This window comes from Sorex fumeus, unplaced genomic scaffold (assembly GCF_029834395.1).
Source record: "Sorex fumeus unplaced genomic scaffold, SorFum_2.1 ptg000007l, whole genome shotgun sequence".
Taxonomy (NCBI): Eukaryota; Metazoa; Chordata; class Mammalia; order Eulipotyphla; family Soricidae; genus Sorex; species Sorex fumeus.
This window is the reverse complement of record NW_026606064.1, coordinates 10762765-10789258: the sequence shown is the minus strand read 5'-3', so window position 1 is coordinate 10789258 and position 26494 is coordinate 10762765. Positions and strand designations below refer to the sequence as shown.

Below are 26494 nucleotides of genomic sequence, written 5' to 3'. Positions count from 1 at the left end.
GTTTGATGCCCTCACTGCCTGCCCGCCTCCCTCCAACCCCTCCAGCTGTGGCCCTGCCATTAGGTGCTCTATGCCTGAGCTCTGCACCCCAGGGATGACTCTGGTGGCCCAGCCACTGGACCTGAGCAGCACCATGTCACTGGGTCTGAGCATTGGACCATCTGCCTGGTTGGCCAAGAATGGCCAGGAGAAGGCCCCTGAGCAGTGCTTTGGAGACCACCCCCCATCCAAATATGATCAGTAGCTCAGGGAACAAGCCTCAGCTGGTTATAAGCTAAGGGTGGGAGAGAAGGGTTCGTCTTCGGCGGGAAAGTATAAGTTACGTTGACAATAGCACCCTCCAGAGAGCCCCAGCCAAAGTCGGGGCACCCTCAAGAACAGATGACTGGTTAAAGAAACTTTGGTACATCTACACAGTGGAGTACTATGGAGCTGTTAGAAACAACGAAATCATGAAATTTACATACAAGTGGTACTACGTGGAAAGTATCATGCTAAGCGAAATGAGTCAGAGAGAGGGATAGACATAGAAAGATTGCATTCATCTGGGGAACATAAAGTAACAAAATAGGAGACTAACACCCAAGAGTGGCTGAGATTAGTACCAGGAGGTTTGCTCCATGGCTTGGAGGCCAACCACACATGCTAGGGGAAAAGGGAGCTCAGATAGAGAAGGGAACACCAAATAAAGGGTGTTGGGAGGATCCTCCCAGGATGGGAAAAGCATGCTGAAAGTAGACTATAGACCAAACATGATTGCCACTCAATGCCTCTTTTGCAAACCATGGCACCCAAGAGGAGAGAGAGAAAACAAAGGGTAATGCCCTGCCACGGAGGCAGGGTGGGATGGGGGGATAGGGGGTGGGACGGATACTGGGATCTGTGGTGGTGGGAAATGGACACTGGTGGAGGGATGGGTATTTGATCATTGTATAATTGAAACCCAAGCACAAAAATTTGTAAGTCTACAAATGTACATCATGGTGTTTCACTAATAGAAATTAAAAAAGAACACAAAGTCGGGGCACCCTCTGTGGCTACCTGCACATCCCCCTAGGAACCAGGCCTGGCCATGAAGTGGCCTCACCTGGCTGGAGGCACAGAGGCAGCGAGGGATCCCAGGGCAACCCCAGCTCAGCGCCGCTGAGGGCATCCGCGAGGCTTCCGGGCTCCGGCACTGCCAGGCCGGCACCCCCAGCGCCCAAATGGCTTGTTTTGCTCTGTGACAGAGATAAATACTCTGAGGGTGTGAGTTAATTAGCGAAATGACAGCGCACAGCTGTGCTTTCCCGCGTAGTTCCCCAGCATGGATTCTGCCCTTTTGGCGCTCTCCCTCCCCACCCTCCGCACCCCTCCGCCCCGCCCCGCTCCTCACCTCCCAGCAGTCGCCTGTCCCCATGGTCCACTTCAGCCCCCACAGCAGGGCCTGCTGGCCACCGTCAGCCCTCGCCGGGAGCCTGGCGTGTCCTTCTGTGGGACCCAGCTGGGTCCGGCGCTGCCGGAGGGAGACCAGAGCCGAGAGAAGCCTCGTGGATGCAGAGACACGGGAAAGAGGGGACATTTAGGGTGGCAGCAGCTCTGGGCTTGCTCTAGGACTCCTGGTGATCCCGGGCTTGCCTGGCGCCTCTCTGAGCCTCAGTTTCCCCCAGGGCAAAGTGGGATCGTCACATTCGCTGGCTTTGACACCGTGAAGATAATGTACTAACGTGCCTGACCCAGTCCCTGGGCTCAGCACCCGGGAATTCCGAGCAGGTGACTGGTGAGTTAGAGAGAGGCTGATTTCTCTCTGGGGACTGACCGCTGGAGTCTGGAACTTCCGGCCAGGCAGGTGCTGCTGAGAGGAAAACCTTCAAGAACCGGCACTCTGCCTCTTCCTGTGCTTGGCCACCTTGAGCAAGACACAGGCGCTTTCAAAATGAGGCTTAATGTGGACATTCTCCGTGTGGAGGTGGGGGGTGGAGTCGGGGGCAGACGCATGCATGACGGGTGCTTAAGGGCTGCCATCTGGCCCCCTCTCCTTTTTTAAATTTTTTTGCTTCTTGGGTCCCACCTGGCGATGCACAGGAGCCACTCTTGCCTCATGCACTCAGGAATTACTCCTGGCGGTGCCCATATGGGATGCTGGGAATCGAACCTTGCAAGGCAAACGCCCTACCCGCTATGGTATCACTCCAGCTCCAACCCCCACCCTCTCTCCTTTTTTCTTTTTCTTTTCTTTTTTTTTTTAATTTCATTTTTATTAGTGAGACACCATGAGGTATAGTTGTAGACTTACAAATTTTTGTGCTTGGGTTTCAATTATACAATGATCAAATACCCATCCCTCCACCAGTAACCATTTCCAACCACCACGGATCCCAGTATCCCTCCCACCCCCCATCCCACCCGCATCCCACCCCGCCTCTGTGGCAGGGCATTCCCTTTTGTTCTCTCTCTCCTTTTGGGTGTTGTGGTTTGCAAAAGAGGCATTGAGTGGCAATCATGTTCAGTCTATAGTCTACTTTCAGCATGTTTCTCCCATCCTGGGAGGATCCTCCCAACACCCTTTATTTGGTGCTCCCTTCTCTATTTGAGCTCCCTTTACCCCTAGCATGTGTTGCTAACCTCCAAGTCATGGTCCTTTTTGCTTTTTAGATTTCAAAATACCCCAGATCTGGTGCCCAGAAGCTCAGGCAAGGTATGTGGGCCAGTGGGTGGTGTCAGAACTCTGTGGAGGTCTCACCAGTCCGGGCAGAACCTTCTCAAGTCTCAGGGACTGTGAGTCCAGTTTGGAGCACCAGGAGGACACAGGCACCCCCCAGATCTTGGGGGGATAGTGGGCGGGGTGAGATGTGAAAAAGAAGAGCCCAGGGCACTGAGACCCTGGGAACAGAGCGGGAGATAGGGCCTTCAGGGATCATCAAACTTTACACAGCAACAAAAGCGCTTTTTCAAAGGAAGCTCCAAATAGGAAACAGACAAAAGCCCCTCATTGTGTGCTGGGAAATGCCTCATTGTTTGTGGGCTGTCTGCGGAGCACCGGGCTGGAGGTTCCCAGACTTCATTTCCTTTGCCAATAAAAGTTTTAAAAGATGGGGACTGACATCTGCATCTGGTTGCCAACCTCTTCCTGTTGAGAATCGAGACATTAAAAATAAAAAAAGAAATTAAAAAATAAAAGGCAAAGCTCTACCACCAATTATTTCATAGAAGAAAGAAACTCTGTCCTCCCGCCCTGTCCCGCTTGGGAAAAAAGGGCAGGACTTTGCCAAGAGAACACAGGGCTTCATAAATATTTAGTGCCTGCCCCCAGTTGGCCGTGGCAGGGAGGTGGGTGGCGACCCCTCCCAGGTGTGTTGTCTGTACAGGGTGTGAGGAGTGTTGACTTGTCCCAGTGCCCTGCTTTACAGATGTGGAAACTGAGGCCAGGCAGGCTTGTTTATTGAATAACATTTTATAAGGCTCCATGCCACGCCCCATGCTTGGGTTCATACTGGGGCTTCAGAGAGAGGAACACCAAGGAGGATCAGGTTCCACAAGGAGTCAGTGCTAGAATCATCCATCCATCTATCCTTCCATCCATCCTTCACCAACACATCTCCCATCTGCCCAGCCAGCCAGCCACACATCTCCCCAGTATCCACTAGCCATTCTTCTCTCCACCAACCCCACATATCTATCCAGTATCCATTCAGAAACTCATTTACCTACACACCTATCCACTATCCATCCATCTAGCCATCTATATATCCGTACACCCATTCATTCACTCAGCCAGCCAGTCATTCTTCTGTCTGTCCATTCATTTTTTTGCCCACATATCTACCCACTACCCATCCATCTGTCCACCTATCTATCCATCCATCCAACCATACAGCCACTGTTTATCCATCCATCATTCTCCCTACCCATTCGTTCATCTATCATACATATACTCACCACTCATCCATTAGTCCATCTACTCATCCATTTAACTACCAACACATGGACCCACTTTCTAACTCCCTATCTCCCTACCTGTCCATTCATCTCCCTATCCACCCATCCATCCATCCATGCAGTCGTTCATCATCGGGAGCGTATTGAGCCACTACAAGAGACCACCAACTAGGAACATCATCTGCAGATAAAATATACCAGCTACTTCCTCATGGAGTTTAAAGGCTGACAGGGCAGATGCAGAAAAAGAAAAACTTAAAAGAGCTGGAGAGAAAGTACAGTGGGCAGAGCACTTGCCTTGAATGCAGGCATCCTGGGCTGATCTATGGCACTCCATATGTTTCCAGGAGTGACCTCTGAGCACAGAACAAGGAGTAAAACCCAGCATAGCCAAAACCAAAACCAAATAAATACAAAGGAAAAATAAAGCAAGCAAATAAGACAAATTTTGGAGGATGAAAGTGATACAAAGATAATGAAAAGGGCAGAGAGAGAGAGAGAGAGAGAGAGAGAGAGAGAGAGAGAGAGAGAGGGAGGTGCTTACCATAGAGGCAGAGGCAGGCAGGGGTGGGGGAGGGAAACTGGGGACACTGGTGCTGGGAAATGTACACTGTTGGAGGGATGGTGTTGGAACACTATGACAGAGAGAGAGAGAGAGAGAGAGAGAGAGACAGAGACAGAGACAGAGATAGAGATGGTGGGAGAGGGGCGCAAGTCTAAACCAAAAAGTTTACCAGTTGGGGAGAGGCATATTTCTCTCTTGTAAATACCAAGTGCTCTAGACTTGACAGGTGTATGAAATCCTGTGTCTAACTGCGGAGAGAGGGGGGAGAGAATGTGTACTCAATGTGGCTTTGTGGTTTGACGATTCATGTTTGAAGACCTAAGACCATGAGAAGAACCTGGCAATGCAGACAGTGGCAGAACATTCCAAATGAGGGAACTGGCACTCTAGCGAGGCTTCTTGACCCCAGCCGGGACCCACCTTCCACCCCGACACGTGTTCTAGGTGCAGAGAGGTGTGAACCAGAGGTTGGAGCATCTCCCCCATCGCCCCAAAGCCCTTAGTCCTTTTGGGTCTAATATGAAGGAATCATAACCATCATGTCCCAAATTTCTGAAGGTGATTGAGCAAAAAACAGAGTCTTTGCCCCCCAATACCATGCTGACCACTCCCTCTGCAGGGCCCACTGGGCTCCTGGGGGCACCCCCAGAGTTTGGTGGGAGGTCTGAAGACCTGCCCAGTGAGCATCTCTGTCCTCTGTGTCTACATGTGCAGTTTTGTATGTGCATGTGTATATGTGTGATTGTATATTTGTGTGTGCACATGCATGTGTGTATTTGTGTGCCTGTATATTTTTGTGTGCACATGCTTGTGTGTATGTGTGCCTGTATATATGTGTGTGCACATGAATGTATGTATATATGTGTGCCTGTACATATATGTGTGCAAATGCATGTGTGTGTGCCTGTGTGGGAGGTTCTGAGGTGGAGGACTGATGAGATTCATCTGTCAAACATCAAGTGCTCCTACTTGATGCCGAGGGTTGTTCTGAGCCCTGGGATCTGAGGTGACGATGACAGTAGGCCACAGTACGTACCGTAAGTGGACTCAGGCTGTGGCGAGTGCAATGGAGAAGAGGGAAGGAGATGATGGAGCACCACGAAGGGGTGAGGGGCGTGGGGTGCGGCGCCATCAGAGCCAGTGAGCAGGGAAGGCATCTTGGAGAGCCAAGCTGGGACTCCCCCCACCAAACCGTGGGACAACAGAAGTTGGGGTCATTGTGGGTGTCGGAGCTGAGACAATTGGGAGGGGGCACAGATCAGAAGATGGGGGGCATCTTTCCGAGCTGCCTGGGTCAGGGACTGAGGGGTCAGACAGACCATCTCCCCCTTCCCCCGCTGTGTCCCCCAAACGAAGTTAGTGCCTGTGTGTGGAAAACGCAGGTGAGGGGGCTGGAGTGATAGCACAGTGGATCGGGCGTTTGCCTTGTACGCGGCTGACCTAGGTTCAATTTCCAGCATCCCATATGGTCCCCTGAGCACCGCCAGGAGTGATTCCTGAGTGCAGAGCCAGGAGTAACTCCTGAGCATTGCCGGATGTGACCCCCCCAAAAAGAAAAAAAAACGCAGGTGAGGTGGGAAGGTATCAAGATCTGGCCTCTGAGTTTCTGTCCTTCCCTCCTGGGTGACCTGGGGCCATTCTCCTGCCCATCCTGGGTTCCTCCTCCATAAACTAAGGACCTGACCAGACTGGGCAGAGCCCTACGCCGTCAAGGGTGCTGGACTGGATGGGTCCACACAATGTCATCAGCTCATGGCATCTGCAGGCGTGAGAATGGGTCGGTCCCACACACGCCATGCAGGTGCCATGCCTGGGCCCTTGTCACTGAACTCGGCAGACGACCCTGTCGGTCTTGTACACGCTCACACCTCTCTTCACTTCCGTTTTCCTCCCCTGAACCATCGCAGCTGAGGCCATATGCTTCCCCGGGGCACATCCGAGAAGCACCCTAACTGATCCATTGGGTTTCCACTGGGCTCAAAACCCAGGCACCCCTCCAAGCAACACTGGCGTACAGAACTTACACCTTCTCCCATCGAGTTTGGGGACCTTAACTACTTATTTCTGGCCAGGATTGGACCCCCTCTTGCCGCCACCATCACTCTGTCTGCTGAAACTGTTGGCTTCTTTGCTCAGAGTTGGAGCCGGTGCCCTGAGTCTCGGGGGGAATGAGTCAATGAGAAATCGATGTTGGCGCTGGCCTTGTCCTGTCCCCTCCTGCTTCCTCGGAGCCTGCTTTTGCCAGCGCTCCCATCTCTGGAGGGCAGACTTACTGGAAGCATCCGACTCCCAGGCTGCCGGCTGTCTGGGGTGCAGGAGGTGGGTGGGCCCAGAAAAGGCCTGGCCACCCTCCCTTCTGCTGCCACCTGCTTCTCCCTCTCCCTGCTCAGCCGGCAAGGGTGGGGTTGGGAGGTGCGTCACCCTGCAACTTCTCCAGGACCCCCCCCCCCACACACACACCAGGTGAAGATCCTAGCCTCGGGGTACTGGAATCCGCCTAGAGGATCCATCCTGGGTTTTCACCCTGGGTGTGCTGAGTACGAATGAGTCACTTCCCCCTTCTTGCTCCTAATTCCGTGGGGGCTGGACCGGTCATCCCTCAGGGTGACCGGCAGCAATGTACAGTGTACAAGGGCAGGCGGGCTGGGCTGGCCTGGGGTCAGGCTGCAGAGAGTTGGAGACTGACCATGACCACCAAGACCGGGGCTTGACCTGGCCCTCCTGACAATCTGGGAGCCAGCAAAAGTTCATGGCTAGGCCAAGGTCAGAAGGCCGGCTGTCACTGCCCATGTGAGACCTCGAGCAGGTCAGGATGAGGAATTGTGGTGCCGGGGAAGGGAGCAATGGGTCCCTGAGCTGAGGTTCTCACCCCAGAGCTGGAGGATTTGAAGAATCGTGGGGGGGGGGGGGGGGAGGGTCCATTTGGATCTGATCCCTGTAGGCTGCAGTAGAGGGTCTCGGGGTGCCAAGAGCTGCCCCAGTTTTGTGGGTTTGTGTGCACTGGAGAGGGGAAGGGTCTGGGCCTGTGTCTGGGAGTGCTCAGGGATCACTCCTGAAGGTGCTCGGAGTCAAACAGGGGTCGGCTGCATGCGCGAACCCTCCCTCCTCTGTCCTCCCAGATCTCTGCGACAGTTGCATGACACAGTCTCAGCCCAGGCTGCATCCCTGCACGGGTGATGCTAGTTTGTGGGCATCTCACGCTCTGTACCAGAGGAGGTGCACCGTGCCTGAGGGTACCCCCACCATGAGGTGGCCAGGCCCCGACGCTGACCCCAAACACCTGACCCTGGCTCAGAGCCATTTGCTTTAAGATACAGGTTCTTTCTTCTCCGCCCCCCCCCCTTCTTGTGTGGCTCCACCCACACCCCAGAGGGCCCCTGGGTGATCCTGCCTTGCAGGAGGGCAATGTGAAGGCCCTGGGGGCAGGGGGAGGAGGGACAGGAGGAGGCTGTGGCCATCTAGTCTGTGCGGCCCTTTCCCTGCAGAGAGCTGAGATCCGCCCCCGTCCGCCTTATACCTTCCTTGAACGGACGGACAGGCAGGCCCCAAGCACGCGCCAGGGCCGGATACCCACACGTGGCCCCTGGCCTGGGTGTGTGGTGCTGGCCGCCAGGGCTGCCAGGAAGCGGCAGGAAGAGCCCATTTCCCGCTGCACCCCTGCCCGTGCCGCTATTTCTATTCATCCTCGGGGCTCGGCCCTCCTGGGCCCTGACCACGACCTGCCCCGGGGACCTGGCCACAGCTCATGGGCCCGTCCTGGCTCCTCGCCCCAACTCTTGGTTTCTGGCTGGGCAGGCCAGTGGAGGGGAGTCACCGCCGGGTACCGCTGCCTCTTCTCTCCTCTGAGAAGCCGGGAGATGGGGTGTGGGGGGGAGAGGAGTCTGGCACAGAGCTGGACCACCCTCTTCCTCCCGGCCCTCCTGTTCTGCCTCCAGCCCCCATCAAGGTCCAGGCCCCGGGCCCTGGGTCCTGGCAGCTTCGTCTGCCTCTTGCCTTGTGGAAGGAAGCACCATCCCATGCCAAACCCACACTGGCCCTGCCGGGACAGCGCTGAGACAGCCCTGCTGGGCGCCCAGGGACCGAGGCCTGGGGCCCAGCTCTGCTACTCAAAGCCCAGGGCCTGACCTCCCCCCGCCTCCCAGGGGACTTGCTGGCCCACCCTCCTGTCCCCATGCCCAGGGCTCACTCCTGGCGGGACTCGGGGGACCCTATGGGAAGCACCTTGTCCCCCCTGCCCTACCCCACCCTTCAGGGTCACCTGAAAACACGCCCATACCCAGGAGGGTGTTTCCCGAGGCTGGGGTCTAGCCCAGAAAACCCTACTCCTTCACCACCTATACCCTGACAAACATTTTTGGCTAATTAGAGAGTTGGGGGTGATGATTATTATAAAGAGTGGGGTTTGGGTATTTTTTTAAATTTTTTGCTTTTTTGGGGTCACACTTGGTGATGCACAAGGGTTGCTCCTGGCTCATGCACTCAGGAATTACTCCTGGCGGTGCTCAGGGGACCATATGGGATGCTGGGAATCGAACCTGGGTCAGCCGCGTGCAAGGCAAACGCCCTACCCGCTGTGCTATCGCTCCAGCCCCAGTTTGGGTGTTTTAGCTTCTGGTTGGTGGGAGTGGGGGGGGGTCTTTCCCAGAGATCTGGGGAACCCAGCTGTGTATGCGGGTGGGGAGAGACGGAAAGGTATATTTAAAACTCTTAATTGTCGTAGTGAAAATATTTTCGCGCCTTTGCTCTCCAGGAGAATTATTACTCAGCACACTGACAGCCTCATTGAAGTCAAACGGCCACAGTCAACATGGAAATCCTAATTAATAGACGTTCTTGCTGCTCTCGGGCATGGAGCGGAAGTAATTATCCTGATTTAATTGACTTTCTCCCCTCTGTTATGCACTCTGCGTTTTCCATTTTCTCCGATCGGGAAGGGTTTTCCGAGACCTCCTCTCTCGCCCCGCCTCGCCGCCTGCCGTCTGTGTGTGTCGAATCCATCCACAGTAAACACAGCACCATGCACCCGTCCCGAGGGGCCCGGGGGTCGGAGCCCACGCTGGCCTGTCAGAATGGGGAGCAGGCTGGCTCTGGATCCAGTGAAGGGGGTCTCGCAGAGTGAGGGGGCGCGCAGCTCTTCCCTGGAGTTCTGATACGGCATGCCCTTGGCATCACAGTTTCCGGAGGTCTGTGGGCATCAGCATCCCTTCACGTGTAAGGAATCCGGGACGCAGAACCGGGCATGTGGGAACTCCTGGGGCTGCAAAACTGTGAAGATTCTTTTTCTCTGGTGGGGCTCACTTGGCACTCTCTCTGCATCCTCTCTGATATCGCCAGCTCATTCATGTGGATCTTGATGACCTGTACGGGCACCCTGAGTTCCCCCAGTCCACTGGCCATGCCCTCTGTGCCTCCTTGGACATGCCTGACTGCTTTTCCTGCCAGGCCCTCTTCTACCTTCTCAAGGTCAAGGGAGGGGGGAATCTTCCTGATCCCGTCAGCTGGGGTGGTAGACTGGACCATGGTACCCTATCCAGAAGCTGTAGGGATGGCTGGGCAGTTGGTGTAAGAAGCAAAATGCAGGCGGTGCCCACACAGCATCTAAACCTTACACTGCTTGGGTTCAAATCCCGGCCAGGCTTTTAGCTTGCTCTGCCATCTTCGAGAAATCGCTTCTGCTTTCTGCTTCGTAGTACTTTCCTCTGTAAAGTGGTTTAGTCACGCTAAAAGCTAAAGGGCTTCCGTCTCGGGACCCGCTGGGTAAGGATTCAGCCCAGTGTTAATTTTCCACCGCTGCTAAGGACATCCTTCAGGGAAAGTGAGCATCAGTGCCCATCAGTAAGCCCCTGACACATGGCTGGAACTGTCCCCCACCACCACCACCTCCACCCCAGATGTTGAGAGTTGCTTGGTTGATCCAAGCAATCACTGGGTTTAACCCTCCCAAGTGACACAGGGAAGAGAACGGAGGCCCAGAGAGAAGAGAAGCGGTCAAGTATTTTTGGCAAATGTGAGAGCGGGCAATTTAGCTCAGAGCTCAAGTTTAGCCTGAGAAATTTCCCTGGGTCTCAGTGGGGACGGCAGCAGAGGCTTGACTTTTAATTAGAACGTTCCAGCTAATAAAGCAAGGCAGAGGAGAAGATCAAAATGGGGCTTGTTCTATTTCTCTCCTTCATCCCTGTTTGGGAATTCTAAGTGCGCATCCCGGATGCATCTCACCTTTTGAAAGGCTGCCTCACCTTCCGGGAGCATCTTTCAGGGGCTTGCCCCTGTGATGGCCGGGAGGGCCAGATGTTACCCTCCTCCACCCCCCCACCCCCAGGTGGTATTTTCGGCATAAATTTTTCTAGATCTTGGGTCCCTGGTGTCTGAAAAGGTCCTGGCGTGGGTTCAAAGCTAGAGTGAGTCGGGCTGATACTGTCTGCCGCCTCTGCCATCATTTCTGCGGGGAGCTGAGAGGGTTCACTCGGGCCCAGAGCTGGAGGAGGAGACGGACCAGCCCCTCCTCCTGTCTGTCTCTCCGGGGGGTCCATCGCTGGCGCTGACCGCCCCCACGCCCTTCACTCCTTCTTCCTTCCTTTCTTCCATGAGACTCTTGCCGGCGGCGCTGGGCTTTGGCACGCCGCGATGGCAGACTTCCTTTTCACCTTCTAGAAATCTCCAGGCTTCTGGTGCTCTTGCTTCCCGTCCTCTGGGTGCTCCTCCTGCCTTGGCGAGGGAGTGTGGGCTGGACTCTCACCCTCTGCCTTCCGAAGCGTCAGCATCGTGCGCTGGAAGTCCTGGGTTCGGGACCCTTCTTTCATGCCCACATTGGCACCTCCTGACATCACCTTAGCTCATGCTCGTGGTGTCTTTGAAGGCCTCTGACCCCCACCCAGCTGGGAAGGATGTGGGGTGGGGGCTAAGACTCTAACAGCCTCAGTGTCCCCAAGGAAACGGAGTTGAGCGTTCCCAGTGTGGAGCTAGGGGGGAAGTTTCCCAGCAGGGGACGGGAATAAACCCCCTCTCCCACCCTGTTCCCTCCCCGCGGCCTCTGATCTCCAGACGAGGCTGGGCCTAGACTGTGGGAAGGCCCTGGACAATGGGAGGAAGGAGAAAGGAGGCAGATAAAGCCCCGGGCCCCAGAGTTAGTGCCTGGGCATCTGGAGGGCCAGCGCCTGCTTCATGGACTCCCCACCCACCCCAGGAGGGAACTTCAGCACAAACACAGGCTGCACTTCCTGTGTCCGGGCCCTGGCGTGGCCACTGCGTCCCTGGAGGGCCCTGGACGGCGGTGGCTTCCACAAACGCCCGTTTGTTCATCCATGAGTGCCTTCGTTCACTGCTGCAACAGACATGTACCTGCACCAGCTGTGAGCCCGAGGTTTTCTTGAGTGTGGGAATATGAGAATCAGCCTGTGCACCACACCCCCTTTCCTCTGTCGGCTCCCTTGGGCCCTGGGCTACGTAGGTAGAAGAAGCCAGCTCAGGGCTAATGGAAAGCTGGGGACGGAGAGGTGGCCGGGCTGCCTTTGGGGTCAAAACCCCAAGCTGGGAGGCCGGGGGTGCTCCAAACTGAGCACCCTGGTGCTCCCAACTATCTAGGGGAGCCCACGAGACTCTCGTTCCTCGCCTCTCTCCCCGACCAAGCCCTTCCAGGAGACTGTCAGCTCCACTAGGGCTCTCGTGGGCCAGGAGGAAGCTTTGACAGGTGACCCCAGCCCCTGCTTTACGCATCGGGCGGCCCAAGGGTTGGTGCTGGCTACTCTGTCCATCTCAGGGGTGAGGATACGGAGGCCTGGCCAGGTCAGTCGTGGGCTCTGAAGTTCATGTAACCAGGAAGAGGGTGCTGGATGGGCACCCGGGGGTCATGACCTGCTCCCCACTGCATGTTTCTTTTTTCTTTTCTTTTCCTTTTTTTTTTTTTTTGCATCACATTCAGCGATGCACAGGGGTTACTCCTGGTTCTGCACTCAGAAATTACTCCTGGTGGTATTTGGGGGACTATCTGGGATTCTGGGAATCGAACTCGGGTCTACAAGGCAGACCCCTACCTGCTGTGCTGTCGCTCCAGCCCCAGCCCCCCACTGCATGTTTCATCGGGTCCCCCCACGCTTGTGATGTTTGGCCCTCTCGGGGTACTCCACTGCTGGCTTCTCAGGCACCTGCAGCAGTGAGCCTCTCTATGGGCCTAGCTGGTCTTGTCTGCCTTGTGGTGTGTGTGTGTGTGTGTGTGTGTGTGTGTGTGTGTGATGGACTTGAGCGGAATCAGGCATCATCACCACTAATGGTTTCTGGAAGCCTCTGGAGCAGCCTGAGAGGACTACAGCAGGGCCAGACGGATCCCACTCACCCAGGCTGTCCCAGGAGAGGGACTCTCCAGTGGGTATCAGGTGATACTGGGGCATGTCCACCAACGTGGGCATGGGGGCCTTGCTTACGTCCACTCCTGGCTCTCAGGTCTCAGGCCGGAAGCATCTCATTCTTCCACGTTTTCCACGTCTAAATGAAATGAGGATAATATTGATTGTAATGGGCTGGAGGAAGTACCGTGACAGATGTTGGGTTTGGTTGTTTTTTGTTTGTTTGTTTTTGATAGTTTGGTGGTTTGGGGGATCCCTCCTGGCTATGCTTAGGGGAACATGCCATGTCAGGGGCTGAGCCCAGGCTTCCTGCATGCAGAGCCTGTGCTCAGCCCTTGGAGGCATCTCTCTAGCCCCTGCTCATCGATACTTTATAGGAGGGGAAACTGAGGCACAGACGACCACAAGCTTAGGGAATCACTCAAACTCCTTCAAGGGTGGCCAGAAAATATAAAAATGAGTCCCTTAAATGGGAACAGCTCAACAGGGTGGCAGCCCCAGCTCTGTGAGAACGAGCCTTAAAATGTGACTTTGGGGCGGAGACATTGGACGGGAGCACAGGCGCTGCCTCGCACGTGACTGCAGCACCACCAGCCCTGGTGTGTAGCCCTTGTACCACACACATGACAATGAAGGGCACAGGTCAAACTCTATATCTGAGCTTCTTCCTTTTTTTTTTTTTGATTTTTGGGTCACACCCGGCAAAGCACAGGGGTTACTCCTGGCTCATGCAATCAGGAATTGCTCCTGGTAGTTCTCGCTTAGGGGACCATATGAGATGCTGGGAATCGAACCCAGGTCAGCCGCATGCAAGGCAAACGCCCTACCTGCTGTGCTATCGCTCCAGCCCCGCACAGCAAAGCCTGGCAAGCTAGCCGTGAAATATTCGATATGCTAAAAACAGTAACAGCAAGTCTCGCAATAGAGACATTACTGGGCCCGCTCGAGCAAATCGATGAACAACGGGAGGACCGTGACAGTGACAGTACCACACACGGTCCCCAAGAACCACTAGGGGCCTCTCCTGAGCAGAGAACCAGGAAGAACCCCCAAGCACTGCTGTGCCATGCTCCCCCCCCAAAAAAAACCCCAAATTCTAAAATGCAATTTTGTGTTCTGGGAACATCAGGGAGTAGACGGGACTGCAGGAAAGTTTACACATTCTCCATCTTTTTTTTTTTTTTCCAGAGGGCAGGGCTTGGGTCACACCCGGCGATGCTCAGGGGTTACTCCTGACCCTGCATTCAGGAATTACTCTTGGCAGTGTTCGGGGGACCATATGGGATGCTGGGGATCAAACCCAGGTCGGCCGCATGTAAGGCAAACGCCCTCCCCGCTGTGCTATGGCTCTGGCCCCTCTCTATCTGGAGAGAGATGCCCCAAGGGTTAAACAAAGAGGGCAAAGCTCAGATCCTTGGGGTGTTTTTATTTGTTTGTTTGGGAGCCACACATGATGCTGCTTGGGACTCACTCCTGGCTCTGTGCTCAGAGATCACTCCTGGCAGGGTTTAGGGGGACTCTCTGGGGTACCAGGGGTTGAACCTAGGTCTGCCATGTGCAAGGCAAACGCCCTACATACTATTACCCTGACCCCAAAGTTCAGATATTTAAGGAGATACTCCAGCGGTTGGGCTGGAGCGATAGCACAACGGGTAGGGCGTTTGCCTTGCACGCGGCTGACCTGGCCGACCCGGGTTCAATTCCTCCACCCCTCTCGGAGAACCTGGCAAGCTACTGAGAATATCCCGCCTGTACGGCAGAGCCTGGCAAGCTACCTGTGATGTATTCGATATGCCAAACATGGTAACAAGAAGTCTCACGATGGAGACATTACTGGGCCCGCTGGAGCAAATCGATGAACAGTGGGAGGACAGTGCAGTACTACAGTGCTACTCCAGTGGTTAAATTATACCAACAAATTCACAATTAATAATAATAAAAAAAGCTTTCTTTCCATGGTTGTTCTGTAGTTCTGAGGCTCTGGTTTAGAATTCAGGGAGCAGAAATGATCTAGGGGTCCCAGGATTACCCCATGCTCATTGCCCCTCCATCTGTTGGAAGGCTGTCCTCTCCCTTGGAATGTGTGCTCAGAGCCCAGCAAAAACGCAATACCCCCTCCAAAAAAAAAAAAGCTACAGGAGAACTGATAGTATTGTATTTCTTTGTCCTTTCTCTCCATATCTCACACCTCCAAATTCCAGGGGACCCCAGCATTTGACGTGGGTGCACAACTCACAGATACACAGCTGGCCATGAGGCCCCTGTCCAGTCCTGATGGAGGAGTCTAGCTGCCATGTGTCTGTATCATTCATTCCCTCCGGTCATGTTTTGTTGTGGCAGACTGGGCCTGGTCAGTCCTGGGCAGTGGCCGCAGGAAACAGCAGTGTTGGAAGAGACCGTTTTTCACCTCTGTGATTTGCCTGCAGCCAAGCTGCAAGGGATGTTTATTGAGGACTCACCAAGCTCTGATCTGCCGGCGAGGGGAGGGAGGTGACCCTGCCGAGTGACCGGTGTGGGGGTTTCACCTAGCCCTATGCCACACTCCCCTTTTCTTACCAGCTTTTCTCTCTGGCATTAGGTACAGTTCCTAAGACAGCTGATGTTAGGAATGAATGAATTGAATGGGCAGATGATGAATGGATGGATTGATGGAGAGATGATGGATGAGAGATGATGGATGGATGGGTGAATAGATGGATGGATGGATGGATGGATGGATGGATAGATAAGTGGATGGATGGGTGATTAATGGATGATGGATGGATTGATGGATGGATAATGGAGGGATAGATGAATATATGGATGATGAATGAATGAATTGATGGAGAGATGATGGATGACAAGATGGATGGATGGATGGATGGATGGATGATTAATTGGTGATGGATGGATGATGGAGGGACAGATGAATAGATGGATGATGGATGGGTGATGAATTTATGGATGATAGATGAAATGGAGAGATGAGTGGATCGATGGATGGATGGATGGATGGATGGATGGATGGATGGGTAGATGGGTCATGGATGGATGCATGGATGGAGGATGGAAAGATGTATGGATGGATAAGTGATGGATAAATGGGTGATTGATGGGTTGATAAATTGGATGGATGGGCATAGTTGGGTGATGGATGAACAGGTGAATGGATGGATGGGTGTATAAATGAATGACAGATGAATCCTATTTTTTTTCAGAAGAGAATAAAATGTATTTCTTATCTCAGCTCCCATCTCTAACCCCCCTCATCTCTTTCTGCCCCTTTGTCCCTCCCCAGCCCAATTGCTACCCAAGACCCTCAACCCTGTGTCTCCAATTGGACCCTCAAATGAGTCTCAAACAAGCTTGCCCACCCCTTAGCTGCTTCTCCCCAGCCTGAGAGACATTTTCCCCAAACCCACAGTCCCCAGAGGGCTCTGCTTCTCTGTGACCCCCCTCTGGCTCCCAGGGACCGTTGGGAACCCTCCATCTCCCCTTCCTCCGATGAGGAGTCTAAAGCTGTGGGTTTAGGCCACTCCTCGCACCCCACGGTGGGGTCCTGTCCCCCACCCCCACCCTGGCTCCTCCCGGATCCTTTTTTTTCATAGAAGAGGAAAATGTTTTTGTCATTTCAGCTCTCTCCTCCCTGACCCTGCCTGTGTCCCTTTGCACTTTCATCTTTTTTTATTTGTTTTTGTTTAGGGGCCACCCCAGGTAGTTCTCAGGGTTCACTGCCAGCGAGGGGGGCTCAGGAACTGTGTGGAATGCCGAGGGTTGAATCTGGCCGTGTGCACAGCAAGTAAGTGCCCGACTTCCTGTGCTTTCACTGAGCCAGCCCCTCAGAAACTTTCATCTGAAGAAAACCCCGGGGGATCCTCGGTGGCCTCCTGGGTCTCCTGCACAACCCAGATCCTGCTCTGGGGACAGCTTGACTTCAAGTCATTCTCCCCAGGCATCACCACCCGCACACTCACTCTGCCCTCACACAGTGCTCCTGTCTTCTGTGGGGGCTCTTCCTCCCCCTTCGTGTTTGGAAGGAGCTTCACTCTGAGCTTCTCTGTGGGGTCTGCGAGCTCCATTCTCTCCTCTCTCAGGTGGGTGAGAGTAGGCCTTTATCATATATATGTGTGTGTGTGTGTGTGTGTGTGTGTGTGTGTGTGTGTATATATATATTGGATCACCAAGAGATACAGTTACAAACTTTTGTGATTATGTTTCAGTCATACAATGATCAAGATCGAGTACCCATCCCTCCACCAGCGCCCATTTCTCCACCACCAATGTTCCCAGTATCCCTCCCACCCACCCCCACCCCAAAGAGAGTGAGGTGTTTTTTGTTCTTGTTGATTCACTGTGGGCTGGAGTGACAGCACAGGGGTAGGGCGTTTGCCTTGCACACAGCCAACATGGCCGACCCGAGTTCGATTCCTCTGCCCCTCTCGGAGATCCCGGCAAGCTACCGAGAGTATCTCGCCCGCACGGCAGAGCCTGGCAAGCTCCCCGTGACAAATTCGATATGCCAAACACAGTAACAACAAAGTCTGCAATGGAGACGTTACTGGGCCCGCTCGAGCAAATTGATGAACAACGGGAGGACAGTGACAGGACAGTGACAGTGACAGTGATTTTATCTGGGCTGGGGCGATAGCACAGTGGTAGGGCGTTTGCCTTGCACGCAGCCAACAAGGCCAACCTGAGTTTGATTCCTCCGCCCCTCTCGGAGAGCCCAGCAAGCTACTGAGAGTATCTCTCCCGCACGGCAGAGCCTGGCAAGCTACCCGTGATGTATTCGATATGCCAAACACAGTAACAACAAAGTCTCCAATGGAGACGTTACTGGGCCCGCTCGAGCAAATCGATGAACGGGAGGACTGTGACAGTGACAGTGATTCACTGTAAGATAGACCTTTACAAAGCTGTTCCTGATTGGGCTTCAGTCATTCAATGATCCACACCCACCCCTCCACCAGTATACATTTCCCACCACCAGTGTCCCCCCATTTCCCTACCACCATCCCCTCAATTCCTCCTCCCCCCCCTCCCCCCCCCACACACACCATCTGCCTCTATGGCAGGTACTTTTCTCCTTTCTCTCCTTTTGTGCATTATGGTTTGCAATGCTAGTACTAAGAGGTCATCATGTTTGTTCAGGGCATTCAGTATTTTTATTGGGAAGCTAAGGCTAGAATACCTTTTTCTTTTTTTTTAATCTGGGTGGCAGCTCTGGGTGTGGACGTGACTGCCGAAGCTTCCAGAAGTACAGGGAGGTGGGGAGAGGTAGCCCATCCCAACCTCAAGAAAGCCTGGAGAGTTCAGTCACAAAACCCGCATACCCTTGATTAAGGCCTCCTGACTTCTTTGGATGGTCAGGGACCAAGCCAAGGCCTCCAGGCTGTGCCGGCAGGAGTCAGGAGGTGGCTGTTAGATGGTAATTGCTCCTAGTGGGACTCCTGCTGCCTCCTCCAGGAAGCCCTCCCTCACTTCCCAGCCTAGGTCTGTCCCTCCTGCTATCACCACCAACAGCACTCCCATCTGTGACCTGCTTCTGACCCCTCAGATTAGTTATTTGGATGGGTTTTGCTTTCTCCTCTGCCTAAGACCAGGTTTTAGAGGATGCCTGACATCATCTCCCCTCCAGGAGGCCTTGGGTGTGGTTGAATCCCTGGTGAACCATCACCCACCTGGAGGTGGAGGTGGGCAGGAGTGGTCTAGCCTCCCCAGGGAATCAGAGAAGGCCCAGGCCCCACCAGCCTCTGTGCGGACCCCAGGTCTGAGCTCACCGTGCCGTGGCTTCCTTTGTTTCTTCCAGAAAAGTCTGTCTCTGGGCGTGCATGGGCCCCAGAGCCCCGCAGGGGGCTAAGAGCCCATGGTTCCTTGTACCCCATTCCAGATGGCCTGGGTCTCCATTCCCCTTCTGGCCGGAGCCTACAGGTAAATAATGACTAAGGGGGGGCTGGAGCGATAGCACAGCGGGTAGGTTGTTTGCCTTGCATGTAGCCAATTCGGGTTCCATCCCAGGCATCCCATATGGTCCCCCGAGCACTCAGGAGTAATTCCTGAGTGCATGAGCCAGGAGTAACCCCTGAGCAGAGCCAGGTGGGACCCAAAAAGCAAAAAATAAATAAATAATGTCTAATCACTGTGCCCCCACCCCCAGCCCCCCAGCATCTGACCCTGGGTCTTTCTGGCCCGATTCTGCCTGTTTAGGGCAGCAGGTGTGTGCAGGTCCCCGTCAAGGCTGCTCCCAGCACCCCTTGCCCTGGTGGGATTCCAAGCCATCCCCCAGCCAGGCAGTGCCCATGCAGGGCAGGGTGGCTGTGGCTCGCATGCTTCTTTCTTTCTCTCTCTCTTCTCTCTCTCTTTCTTTCTTTCTTTCTTTCTTTCTTTCTTTCTTTCTTTCTTTCTTGCATCCCACTTGGCAATGCTCAGGGGTTATTCCTGGCTCTGCACTCAGGAATTACTCCTGGTGGTGCTCAAGGGACCATATGGGACGCTGGGAATTGAACCTGGGTTCGTTGCATGCAAGGCAAATGCCTTACCCACTGTGCTATTGCTCCAGCCCTTCTTTTTTTATTTTATAAAGTAGTTCACAATATTTGATTACCTTTAATATTCAGACACCAATCCCACCACCATGACTCCTTCCCACCACCGTATGTGCGATGTTTCCATCCCAAACCCCAATCCCTGTCCCAAAGCAGAACTGAAATAATATATTTTGTATTTGTTTGTTATGATAAACCACTGAAAATGCTACAAAAAGTATCCATAGAGGAAAGAGTGTGAAGATTGTTCTATTTCGACAAGGGACTTAAAGAGCTTCTATAAGATATCACGAACGTGTTGTTAAATGTTGAGCCTTGTGAACTTCATATATATATATATAAGTAAATATATATGTATACATACATATATATATTTCCCTCTATTATTGGTTGCCTACTATTTTTTTTATAGTTTATCTCTTTATTGAATCACTGTGGGAAAAGTTACAGAGCTTTCGGGTTTAGGTCTCAGTCATGTAAGTATCAAACACATTTCCCTTTACCAATACTTATTTTTAACCGTGAACCCCAATAGAACCCCCACCTCCCACCCCTCCCAATTCCTGTGAGGCAGATGAGTTCTAGTTAATACTCTATCTACTTTGACTAGATACATTGTTTCGATAGAAGATGCACAATTATTGTTTAGAGTTTACAACCCCCCCCCCCCAATCAGATATGCTGAAACAGTGTTGTGAAATGATTTGCTTTCTACAGCTTGGTTTAAGAATAAAATGATGTCGGTTTTGGATTTCTGCTATTTTACTTATTAACCCTGGAAGAATTTCTATTAAAAGTTAGATAGTTAAGAGATTCGTTTCTGTGCTCTGGAGTCGTGGCCGGAGAGCCGCTCGTGGGGGGCAGCTGGTGACCTCGGTCGGGCGTGAAGGACGGCCCATTACGCCCCCCTTCCCATGAGGTCCCTGCCGCTCCCACCACCCCCGGCTCAAACCTGCTGTCCACAAGGCTCCCGTGCGGCCGCCATCTTTCTTTCCAGAGAGGAGCGGGCGAGCGGGACAACACCCTTTCCCCTCCGGGCAGGTTGCCTACTATTTGAACCCACTCAAATGTGGTGTGGTAATCTTGGAGTATGGGTAGGGTGTGTCTTATGATGTGTCTCGCGGCCGTATTTGCAGCCTAAGCGTCCAGGAATAGGTTCACGCATGAGCGAGGCTTGATCCAAGCATCGCATGATTCTTTCTTGGTGTTTTCCTTCCCGAGGGTTAGTTACACCCTGTTGGGGCTTAGGGGCTGCCAGAACCCCTCCTGGTGTTTGCTGGGGGGCTGAACTCAGGGTCTCACGACCCACGCCTTCGAGGCAGGTGCTCAACCTCCAGCCCTGGGTCCCTAGCATGGCGGGAAGCAGGGAGCAGGGGGTGGACAGGCTTTGTCTCCACGGCTCTGGGCCAGGCCGGAATCACAGGGCCCTGAAGCCAAGGGGTATTTTTTTCCCCTTTTCTGGATTTTTTTCTCCTCCTTTGAAGAAAGACCCTCAGGGAGAGGGGAGAGTCCCGGGGAACTGGGGTACAGAGCTTTGGGGGCGTGGTGGCATGCCTCCCTGCTCCTGCAGACCCCCGGGCTGAACAGGAGAACAGGTGTGACGCGGGTAACACTGTGTGTGTGTGGGGGGGGGCTCGCTGGCACAGGATAAATCTACTCGTATTTATTTTTACTTTGATGAACTGCACCCCTTGCCGCCACACACACACACACACACACACACACACACACACACACACACAGAGTTCTCCCCGACCTCCCTTCACTGATGGCATCCTCGAACCTCCCTCCCCCAACCTGCCCCGGTGTCTCCTTGGAGCTGGGGGCACGGGAGCGAACGGGGGTAGGGGGCCAGCAGCCGGCTTCGAGTCCAGTCAGGCTGCTGTGGGGCACTCCCGCCCACCCAGCTGCTTGCTCACCCATCACTTGGGTGCCCTGTAAAGGCCTCTGCCCTCAGTCTTCTCATCTGATCGATGGGCGTAAGCATCACCTGCATCTCCAACGGCTACAGTGAAGTGAGGGGCCCTTGTTCCAATGTCCCAGAAACGGGTCCTAGGGCGAGCATTTGTGGGGCAAGGACTCGGGAAGAGTGAGTGTCTGAAAGAAGGTAGGGGGCAGAGATGGCAGGGAGGACGGGGGGAGGGTTCGAGTTGCTCACCTGACCCTGGGCGGTGGGGGGCAGGCTCAGGTGTTCAGTGCGCCTCGGGGTCTGTTCCAACTTGAGTCGAGAGTTGGGCTTTCATCCACCCACGGCCCCAGACGTTGGCAACGGGCCCTGGGTGCGCAGGGGAGGGTGAAAAGCCCCCCCATCCCACCCCTGGGCACTTCTGGCTGCCTCTGCACTGGGCTGGCCCACCTGGCTCCGTGATTCGGGAGCCCCTTGCGTGGGGTAGGGGCCCGTCTGTCGAGCGAGAGGCACATCCCGGGGCTGGGGGACCTGCGCTCCCTCTGACGGGAACAGAGGAAGGATGCCTGCAGCTCCCGCCGCCTGAGGTCAGTGCCACGGGACCACTCGGAGAGTAGGAGCTCACTCAGAGAGGGTGGTATGCTGTCCCCCACCCCCCGCGGGTGTACAGCACACTCCAGCATGGGGGCCGGGGAGGTAAGTGCTTGGAGACTGCACCGCTGCTTGCCGGTCTCTGGTTCCTGCCCCTCAGAGCCCTTCCCGGGTCCTCCCCGGCGCCCGATCCCGCTGGAGACGTGGTCTGGAGCCCCGCTGCCTGGACGCCTCTTCTCCTGCCCGTGTGGCAGCTCAGAGACTGGGTGGGACAGCGGGGCTGTCCAAGGGGCCTTTGGAGAAGTAAAGGGGCCATACCCCCATCCCCAAACTCCATCCTCACCCACCCCCAGACCCCATCCTCATCCCCAGAGCCCGTAAGTTGCTTGTCTTTACCCGGTTCCAGACACTGTGATGAGGAGGGGAGGGGCCTTTGAGTCTCCCGGACCCCTAAAGGAGACCAGGAGAGGAGTGGCCACAAGGGCCAGTGATGTCCCAGAGGGAGAGAACAGCTTCCCGGACATCCAAGAAGGTGGGGGCCGGGGGAGTACCAGGCGACTTTAGCATTCGGGGTAGGGAAAGTCACCCCGCCCACCGCGGTCCCGCAGGGGCACAGCCAGCCACGGCCCTTGAGAGCTGTGGAAAGTGCTGGTGGCTTCCAGAATCCGCCACTAATCGATGTGTGTGGTTTCAGCCCTGGGCTGGTGGTGACTCGCTAGAGTCCTGGACGGGGCAGGGGGGGGTGCGGGGGGGGGGGGGGGGAGATGGGAGGTGGGGGGGGGCGTGGTGACTCAGGGAGGCCTCAGATGGGTCCATGGGGTGTGGAGGGCTACTGGCCCGTGGTTCCCCACACATCCAACCCGAACACACACATAGACCAGCGACCGCAGGCTCTGTGGCTCAGCTGCCATGGCTGCAGGAGACCTGGGACTAGCCTCTGCGATTATTCCCTGGGGGCTGCGGGCAACCACAGAGGCTGGTTCCTGTGGAGAAAGTGCTCCCGGACTGTTTGAATGTGTGCTCTCAAACAGCGACAGTGAGCAAGTGGCCCTTGGGGTCTCACTGTCAGTCAGCTCCAGTGCGGGCCACCCAGCTCCCCGAGCTTAAGGCTCTGCACAGGCGCAGCAGAGATTCCTTGGGGTGGGGGTGAGCTCAGGGGGTCTTGCACCCTGATACCCCTCCCCTCCTGCTCCCAGCTGGCCTCTCTCCCAGCTCCTCTCTGAAGGAAGGTGTGATCAACAGGCCTGAATTGCGTTTGCATTTTTTTTTTATTTTAATGAATCTTCGTGAGATACGTTCGTGAGATACGTTTACAGAAAACGTATCGTGAGATTGTTTCTTTTTTTTTTCTTTTTGGGTCACACTCAGCAATGCACAAGGGTTACTCCTGGCTCATGCACTCAGGAATTACCCCTGGTGGTGCTCAGGGGACCATATGGGATGCTGGGAATCGAACCCGGGTCAGCTGCGTGCAAGGCTAACACCCTACCTGCTGTGCTATCACTCCAGCCCCCGTGATTGAGTTTCAGTCAAACAATGTTCAAGTACCCTTCCCTCCACCAGTGCCCATTCTCCACCCCCAATGTTCCCAGTATCCCTCCCCCCACCCCCACCCCTTCCCGCCTCCTGCCTTTGTGGCAGGCACAATCGCTCTTTCCCGCTTACTCTCTCTGTCCTTCTGGGTGTTGTGGTTTGCAGTACAGGTAACATGCAGCCATCATGTTTGGTCCATAGTCCACTTTCAGCATCTTCTATCCCAAGCGATCCCTCCAACCATCATTTACTTAGTGCTCCTCTCTCCATCCCAGCTGCCTTTTCCCCCAGTGCATGAGATCAGCTATTAAGCCATGGGGGAATCTTCCTGACCCTTATTTCAACTGTCCTTAGGGATAGAAGCACCGGAGGGGAAAAAAAGACCCGCAAAAGTAACATAATAGGAGACATTGCATTTTTTCCCATCCAGTGCTTCTTCCCCTTTTGGGGTGACCAGTGGGTAGGGGTTTGGGGCTTGGTGGGGGGGCGGGAGGGGGGCTTCCCTCCCCGTGCCTCTTTTCTCCAATACTCTTGACCCTCTTGAATCTTCCCTGACTCTTCCCTCCTTCCCTCCCTCCCTTTCTCCCTAGTGCCTGAAGGTGGGGTTGGGGGGTCATGCTCGACTTTTCAGCTCCCAGCCCTTGCCCCCCACACTCACACACACACTCTCTCACACACATACACACACAAACACACACAAACACACACACACACCTACCTCTTCTTTCTGGGTTCCCACACAAATCTCCCTTATTTGCTTCCTGGATGCGCATTGGAAGCTCAGGGCAGTGGAGTGAGGAGTGTGGGGGCCAGGGAGAGATGGGGGTGCTGATGCCCACACCAGAAGTACCCCCCCACCCACCCACCTAGCAGGCTGAGCACCGACTGGAGATTCTGAGTGTCCTCCCAGCAGACAAGTCCCCAGAGCCTTGGGCAGTCCCCCCAACCACTCTCCCTAGTCTCCCTCCCAGCAGGCGCCGAGAAGCCGCACTGGGGAGGCAGTTGCCCAGAAGGTGCCATTAAAGATGCCCCGTGGGGCTGTGATTAGAGCCAGGACCCCCCAAAATGTCCCTGTCTTAGGAGCTAGTGTCATGGGGGACAAACTGGGCTTGTTCTACAGAAAATAAGAAACAAAGGCACTGGCTTGTGTTTCCCCCACTCTTTCCTAGGAATAAAAAAAAAACAAACCTGCCAAGACCCTGGAACCTTGAGCAAGCTCTTTGGGCCTCAGTTTACCCATCTGTAAATTGATAATACAGACCTCCCTGCTGTGAGCTCCAGGACAGTGTTTGGAGAGGGGCTGGGCAGTGTCTCGTGCACGAGGCGGGCTCCCTGGGGACTAGGTAGTGGGGTGCCCTGGGAGTGGGGGAAGGGAGCCTTGAGCCTCCTTGCTGAGTTCACGTTCTTGTTTTTTTTTTTTTTTTTTTTTGGTGGGGGGGAGTCTTCCTCCCTCTTTGGAAGGAGCTGATAGAATACAAGCTCTGCGTCATCGGACATCAAACGCCAGAGCAGCATTAGCGGGGGCTTTGGAGGGAATAAAGCCCTTTTGATAGGTGATTGTGCTTCATGTTCTTCCCAGCCTTGCGGCGAGAGAATGTTTTGCCGAGGAGGAACTCTCGAGTTCAAAGGAGCAGAGTGAGGGGTGTGCCCGAGGGCAGCCAGCTCTGAGCCCAGGCCACGGCCCGGGTGCTGCTTCGTGAAGGAACAAGATTGGGGGGGTGGCGGGGCGAGGGGGCGGTGGGAGGGGAGGTTGGGCTGGTCTGTACATTTCCTCTCCCAGAGGGCGAGCACTGCAGCTCTGGGCCCCAGCCGACCCCAGGCCCCACTCCCCTTTCCTTCACAGCGCAGTGAGTCTTGCAAAGCATCATTCCTCCGTAATTACCCCGCCCGAGAGCGTGACCCAGCCTGCCGCCGGGGCAGGACACCTCTGCCCAGCTTTACCAAAAAGAACCGCCTGGAGAGATGGAACGAAGGGCCCGTAGGTGGCAGGGAGCCAGGGGCGGCTCCCGAAGACTGCTCTTTACTGGCGGGCTCCTGTCTTTGCTCCTCTGAGCCTCAGTTTCCCCCTCCTCTTGTCTCCAGTGGGCCCTGAGAGTATAAAGTAATTCCGCTGCTGAGAAACCTGGCGTTCTGGGACCTGGTGGACCCTCCAGACCCCAGCCTTGTCCTGCTGTGGGAGAGTCTCACCTTTGCCTCTGATGACAGAAGGGGCTCCGGGGTCCTCTCTGGGAGGACGGGGAACTGCACAGAAGCTCAGGAGTATCGTGTGTGTGTGTGTGTGTGTGTGTGTGTGTGTGTGTGTGTGTGCGCATGTGCCTCTGACTCTTATGAGTGACAGACACAGTGACTGCCTGCGGGGATCTTCCACACTAGGGTGGGAGACAGACCATGGGGGCTACATAATTCTTGAATGAATGTCCATGGTTCATTGTCTTCAGTGGTTTGAGGGCCAGAGGAGGGAAATCCAAGGGCCCTGGGGCCACTCAGCCAGGAGGCGGATCTCTGAACTGGTGCCCAAGAGCCCACAAAGGCTGGTTGTGCAGAACTAGGAAGGGGAAAGGACCCTGGTGGGCAGGACAGAGTGTGCAAAGGCCCTGGGGCAGGATCTGCTGGTGGGTGCTGGAATCAGAAGAGCAGAGAGAGAGAGAGAGAGAGAGAGAGAGAGAGAGAGAGAGAGAGAGATTGAAGAGTCAATGTAGACCTAGGAAAGGGCCCTAACCATGAAGAGCCAGAGGAGGGTTGAAACTCGATCCTAAATCTCACCAGAAGTCTTTGATCAGGCAAGAAGGGTGTTTGTGTGTGTGTGTGTTGGGGGTGGGGGTGTGTGTGTGTGTGTGGTGCCATTTGGATTTTAGGAAGTCGCTTGCATGTTCGTAATCCCTCCTAGTCCAAGGGCTCTGACCACACCTATGGGCAGTGCCATGCAGGGGAACACGATGGGATGAGACATGCCTTACACATGTAAGACACTGGGTTCAGCCCTGCACCCCACACGCATTGAACACAAGACCTAGAGATCTAGCCCACTCCTTCAGGATGTAGCGGGAGATGGAAGCTAGAGGCCAGCATCACCACACATCAAGGCCAGAGCAGCCCTTGAACCCAAGACCTTTGACTC

General features: G+C 54.7%; 1 protein-coding gene and 1 pseudogene across 1 annotated transcript in view; one reads left to right on the top strand and one right to left on the bottom strand.

The window, feature by feature from the left end:
* LOC130043001 (heat shock protein HSP 90-beta-like) overlaps nt 1-10003 on the bottom strand; it is a 157219-nt pseudogene extending 147216 nt beyond the window's left edge.
* The window catches only part of TSPAN18 (tetraspanin 18), a 122651-nt gene that overhangs the window by 39363 nt on the left and 56794 nt on the right, over nt 1-26494 (top strand). The window lies entirely within an intron of this gene.